Raw genomic sequence first — 6,664 nt, forward strand, 5'->3', positions numbered from 1 at the left:
TTTTAAGAAACTCCTCAAAAGAAAGAAATATCTAGAGGAGGAAACAATTGATGTACAAGGAGAGTGCAGTGTGATCTTGTAGAAGGCACTTCCTCCTAAGGTTAAAGATCCTGGAAGTTTCACCATTCCTTGCATTATCAGGAGCCATAAAATAGGGAAAGCCCTAATTCATTTAGGGTTCAGTATCAATTTGATGCCCTTATCTATTCTTGAAAAGATTGGTGGTCTTGAAGTCAAGCCTGCAAGGATGACTTTGTTTATGGCGGATGGATCCACCAAAAAGCCCTATGGTGTGGTGGAAGATGTGATGGTTCAAACTGACAACCTCAGATTCCTAGTAGACTTTGTAGTAATGGAGAAGGAGGAAGATTTGAAGATCCCTATTATTCTTGGAAGGCCATTCATGAAAACGGCCAAGGTAATCATCAATGTTGATGATGAAACTATAACACTTAAAGACCAAGAAGAGGAGGTGATTTTTGATGTCTTCAATGCTGAGCTGCAAATCCAGGTGAAGAAGACTAGTCTCAAAGCTGCATGTGGAGATGCACCAGAGACTAGTACTAAAGCTGCCAAGCTAGGCAAGAAAGGTAAAAAGTGTTTTCTGTCACAAGTAAAGGAAGAAGAAAAAGATAGCAAAGGAAAAAGTGTTCATCAAGACTCCCTAGAAAAACATGAAGAACTTAGACCAGACATCCCAATGAGATTCAACAAAAAGCTGTGGATTGTGAAAGAACTCAGAACTGATGGACTGATAGAGACTGAATCTCCAATTTCTAGGAGAATCAAAAAGGTGAACAGGAAGCTGCTAAAGATCAGTTGGTGTGGAGAAGAAAAAGATGACACCAAGATCAAATATGTGACATGAGCTTATTGGGTCAAGCTAGTGACGTTAAAGAAGCGCTTACTGGGAGGCAACCCAGTGTTTTAAAAAGTTTTATTTTGTCATTTGAATTCTGTTTCTGTTTATTTTGTGTTTGTTTGATTCCAGTGTGCATAGTCTGTAATAACTGAATGTTTGAGGGGTGGAGAGATATTAATTTTTTGATTTAAGTGTTGTTGTGAGAGTTAGGGAAAAGAAACTTGAAAATTCTAAGTTGAATATGAGAACCCATGGCCAGGAATACCCAAAACAAGCCAAAAAGAAAAGGGAGAAAAGTGCAGCCCCTCGCTCAAGCGCCCTTGAGGGGCGCCCAAGCGACGCGATCTGCAGAATTGGGTCTTTTTATACCTTAGGGTTTCGTCCAAGCCCCCCTTCTCAGAATTCTTCCACTCTAGCCTCCCTAAACACTCCTCCTAACTTCTTTCTTCACTTTCCGCCTCATTCTTCCACCAAGAACCTTAGTTCTCACCCATTTTGCACCATTCAACCATTCAAGTTTGGGGATTTGGAGTGCGTGGCTACTAGAAGTTCAAATTTCTTCCATTTGTTTGAGCATTATCTACTAATATTTTATCTCCAACCAAGTAAGTCATGCAATCTAGTGTTTTAATCTCTCAAAAGTTTGACTCTTGATGAATGTTGATGAAAAAGCTTGATTTTTGATGATTGGTATTGTCTATGCATGATTTGCCATTGTTTGGACCGATTAAATTGTGCTAATTGTGGTTGGGACTGAGTAGAAATTGAATTGGAATGTGAAAAATGCAGCAAAACCATGCTTGACAGCATCGCTTGCCACTCAAGCGCCCTTGAGGGGCGCCCAAGCGCAATGCGACAATAGTTGTTTTCTTATTTTTTTTGGTTTCTTGGCTGTTTAGTTTTGTGCAGGTGGTGCCAATGGCTCTCTGTTTTGCCCTTAGCCTGAATGAGAAGAGTTTGTTTATTTTTAAGGACTAATGCTTGATGATTTCTGTGTCTGTTTTATGAATCTCTATGTGCAGGAATGGCCTCCTCATTAGGAAAAAGGATCAAAACTCTTAGTAGCAAAGACAAAGGAACCAAGAGGAAGGAGAAGGAGCATTTCTATTCTAAAAAGTTCAAAACTACAGCTCATGAGAGATACTTCCCAACTGTGGAGGGAAGGAGACTGCTGATGGAGCGGAAGGTGGCCAACATACCATCCTTGGCTCCTCAATTTGAAAGGGAGCTTAAAAGTAGAGACTAGGGCCACTTGGAAACCTACCCCACTCCCGCCGACATTGCCATCGTCAAGGAATTCTATACAAATGCAAAGGAATTGGGGGGAGAGCAAGAGACGTACTTTAGCTACGTAAGGGGTAAGAAGGTTGCTTTTGATGCTGACACCATAACAGTTTTCTAGGTATACACTAGAAGGGGGAGCAATGCCAGTATGCAATGTCCATGATGGAAGGAGTGAACTATGATGATGTAGAGCGAACTTTATGTGTGCCTGGAGGGCACTTTCAGAGAAATTGGACTGAGGCACCTATCCACATCATAAGACCACGTCTGACGCCTCTGGCAAAGTACTGGATGGGTTTCACTCATGCCAACATCTAGCCATGCTCCCATGTCTCAAACATCACTCTCGAGAGGGCCATCTTCCTTTACTGTGTTCTCAAGGGTCTCAACATCAACATTGGGCAGGTTATAGCTGATGAAATCCAAAGTTGTGCCCGTGTTGCAAGCAACAAGGCACCCTTGGGACACCTCTCCTTGATCACCCATCTTTGTGAGATTGCAGGTGTTGATGTGTCCTGACCACCACTGGAGCGTCCAAGAAAGGAGTTGGACGCAGCCTACTTTACACATTATTGTGCAGTGGAGGAGCCAGGCCAACCAGTGCCACCACCACAGCCACCCAGGGCATATAGGAGAGTACCACCACTAGCCTAGGAGCCAGTTCATGAGGCCTCTCCTTTTCAGATGCGGGATATGTACCTATCTCTATTGGATGCAAGACTGGCTACTGTATACAGGGGCGAGTAGGAGCTGTTGAGGACACTGATGTCCGCCTTTCCTGAGCGACAATTCATCTCTTAAGAGAACTTTACAGCCCGAGTGGTAGAGCTGAAACAGCTGAAGCTTCAGCCATGGATGAGGACGCTGAAGATGAGGATGAGGAAGCTGAGGAGGAAGAGGACTCTGATGGTGATGAGTGATGAGTTGTACTTGGCATCTACTGATGGATGCCACTTTTGTTCTAGAGCAGGATTTATGTTATTTTACTATTTTTATTGCTTTGATTGTTAAACTTTATTTTGTTTCTGTTTTCATTGTTTTCTTTTGATTGTAGTATAGGATTATTGTACTCTTGCTTGAATGAATTACATTTCTTTGGTTCAACTGTGATGTGTTTTGTGATAAGTATTGCTTTGTGATGCTCTAGTGTATTGATTGATGTTGAGATGATGTATGATGTGCTAATATACAGGTGACGGCTCACAGTGTATGAAACAGGTGCTTGAGGTAAAATTTGATTGAGATACTGAGAATGGTGTTTTTCTAAATTCTGGGAATTGAGAGTTTACCGGTGCGAGTTTTTGGCTTCAGAGTTGTTGTGAATAATTGTTATTACTTTGGAAGCATAAATGATTTTGCCCAAATTTTCTGTGATTGAACTACGTGTTGCAGTTTTCATATGATCAAGGCCATCTTTTGTTATCCTTTATTCTTTTAGCCTCCACGTGATTTTGTCCACTGAAAAGAAAATAATTTGTTTTACCCTTTGAACCTCGATCCTTATGCATGGTTTGAAAGCCCTTTGTGAAAATCTTTACCTTGAGTTAAGTTGAGAACATTTGTGAGGTATTGATAAAGGTTCAAGTTTGGGGTTGCTGGAAAGATTGAGAAAGAAAAAAGAAAAAGCATTGAGCTAAACAGTGAGTACATGAAAAGCAAAAGGAAAAGAAAAATAAAAATAAAGAAAAGAAAAGCTCCATGCAAAGGAAAACTGGGAAAAAGAAAGTGAGTTTGTGCTTGAATGATGAAATCATAAATGCTTCTCTTAACTCAAGGATTTTGCTTACCAGAAAAACCAATTTCCTTTCCTAGCCCAGCCATGTTACAAGCCATGAAAAGCCCTTGTGATGAGAACTTGCTTGTGAGTGTGTTTGATTGTGGTTAAATGAAAGGAAAAGTTAATTTGTGTGACATTGTGATAGCAGAGTGAAAAAGACACCAACACCTCACAATACACCTTTGAGTTGAGTGATACACTTTTGAGTACTTGAGTGATACACTTTTGAGTGCTTGAGTGAAACACTTTCCTTTGTGAGGAGTAGTTCTTTGAATTTCTAATTACATCTTTGCTTGGTTGATTGATCATTCTTAAAGATAGCATCTGTTGAAGTATATTAGCATCACATTGATTATGATTGAATTAAGGCATCTCCACATCTTGACTGACATCTTTATGTTGAGTTGATAAAAGTGATTCTTGTTCTGGAAGGAAAAGTTTTGAAAAATGTTTCATTGTAGTAATTGTTCTGAAAAGCTGAGTTACCTATTTTGCTTGAGGATAAGCAAAGTTCTAAGTTTGGGGTTATGATAACGGTTGAAAATATCATTATTTATGATTTAATTTTGACACTAAATGCACCCTTTTCTTCTTCGAAACTTGCTTGGAATCATGTTTTTTTGTTAAGTTGTGTGAACAAGAGAGTTGAGTATGAATTTGATGGTTTTATGACTAATTTCCCTTGTTTTGGTAGGAAATGAGATAATATGGAAAACAGAGATGAAGTGCCAAGGAGATGGAGCTCAGAAAGGCCTAGAAAAGCACTAGAAAGTCAGAAGCACGAAGCTTGGGCACCCCTTTTTGGAGGCTCAAGCGCAGAAGAGTGTCACTCACCGCTTGGGTGCCCCTTTTGGGCGCTTGAGCGTCAGAAGCACAAAGCTTGGGCGCGCCTTTTTTAGGCTTAAGTGCCAAGAACTACCGTTCACCGCCCGGGCGCCCTAAGTGGGGCACTTGAGCGCCAATGACACGGGCCTGGGCCTTGTCTCTGTTCTGTTTTCGCTCTATTTAAAGGACCCAGATGCCCTAGGTTTTATATCATCTTTGGTAGGAGGAGCGTAGCAGCACACTCTTTCACCCTTTGGAGGCAGATTTGGATGCGGGGGGTTCCATCTTCTACTTTTAGGGTTTTTCTATCTCATTCTTCACCATCATTCGTCTGGTTTCACCATGTCTATGGTGAACTAAACTCTATTTGTTGTTGGGGGATGATGTAACCTTTTGAACTCTCTTGTATTTGAATTGATTCTTAATAATATATGTTTTTTCAATAAGTTTTAGAGTAATTCATCTGTTACAACGCTTGCTTTGTTTAACTCAATCAATAGCATGATTTATGAATTGCATGAGTGCTGGGAGGTTCCTTACAATTCAGGTTCTTGTTGAATTACTCCAAAGAGTAATATTTCTCAAGGATGAGGGTATGAGTCTTGGTCGTCTTAAAGCTCTTGATCTTCACATTTAATTACTAGGAATGCTAGGAATTGCATGAACTAGTATTTTGGACATGCTTATTTCGTCGAGGGATCGGGTTTAAATGATTTAGTGAGTGACGTTAACATTAATGCATAAAGAAGAATTCTTACATACATGAGAGGGAACTTGGAGAAATCTAACCCCAACAACATACTCATCTCATATTAAACAACATTCATTCATCATTGTGTTACTCTGCTATCGATCAACTTGCATTCATATTTAATTTTCTGTCTTTGCATCTGAAACCAATGATCTCGTTTTCTTTAAGTCTTAACTAATCAAGTTATCACAGGACTGTGTAGTGTCGATAGTCTCTTGGGACATGATACCTGGTCTTACCATTTTATATTACTTGTGCGATTAGGTACACTTCCCGATCCATCAACAGCTTCGATGTTCATACAAGACGGTGGAGTGTGGCAGTTACTAAGCATGATTACACGATGTACGTTATCGGTTCATCTATAAATATAACTTGCATTTCACATAATCCCTTGCCTCCTGTTTCCATTCATGTTTTTTTTTTCGTTTTCATTTTCTTTTCCTTACATTTCCAAGCATTTATGTTCTTCATTATTGCAATTTTCTAACTTGAACTTGAAAGTGGCTCATTCATCGTCATTTCATATGAAGGTGCCCTTTGAAATTCAAGTCAACAAAATGTTTTTTATAGTACAGAAATGGTTAAGATATCTTACTGAAAGGAAAGTGCTTAGGAAAAAGTTGTTCAACTTCATTGTTTAAAAAAATATGATTCTTTTTTAAATTGTCCTTAAGTTGCACTCCTCCATTAGATTTCAGTGCTATCTGAATTCTAAGGGAGGAAACAACTTAAAGACAATTTAAATTTAGAATCTATTTACACAGTTGACGTCGAATGTTGAGTACCCTTGATGCAAAGACCTGGAGTTTATTCATTGTTCACATCGATTTTCTGTGATAACCGACATCCTATACCCCCTTAAAACACAACATCTAAAGTGAATCCCAATACATTAGAACGAAATGCAGGAAGTAACTAAAACAAATAAGAAAAAGTTAACATGATTTTGGTTACGGAAGTTATTTATTGTAGATTTTCGAAGGGTACTACTTCAAATTCATAAGTGTAAATATTTTCCTCTGGTTTTAGTTATAGTTAACAAAGAAATGTTTTCGTTTAGTGGAGGAATAAATGGAAAACCAAAGGAAAAAGTTAACATGAATTTGGTTAGGGAAGTTATCTAAGGTAGGTTTTCATAGGATTTCAAATGGTACAACTTAAA

At 39.1% G+C, this 6,664-nt stretch overlaps 1 pseudogene; it reads left to right on the forward strand.

The window, feature by feature from the left end:
- Nucleotides 1-1,886: 1,886 nt before the first annotated feature.
- On the forward strand, nucleotides 1,887-2,464 carry LOC148194231 (uncharacterized; annotated as a pseudogene).
- Nucleotides 2,465-6,664: the final 4,200 nt, after the last annotated feature.

The sequence above is a fragment of the Vigna umbellata genome, chromosome 8 (genome assembly GCF_029865625.1).
Source record: "Vigna umbellata cultivar VRB3 chromosome 8, Vumbellata_1.0, whole genome shotgun sequence".
Classification (NCBI taxonomy): domain Eukaryota; kingdom Viridiplantae; phylum Streptophyta; class Magnoliopsida; order Fabales; family Fabaceae; genus Vigna; species Vigna umbellata.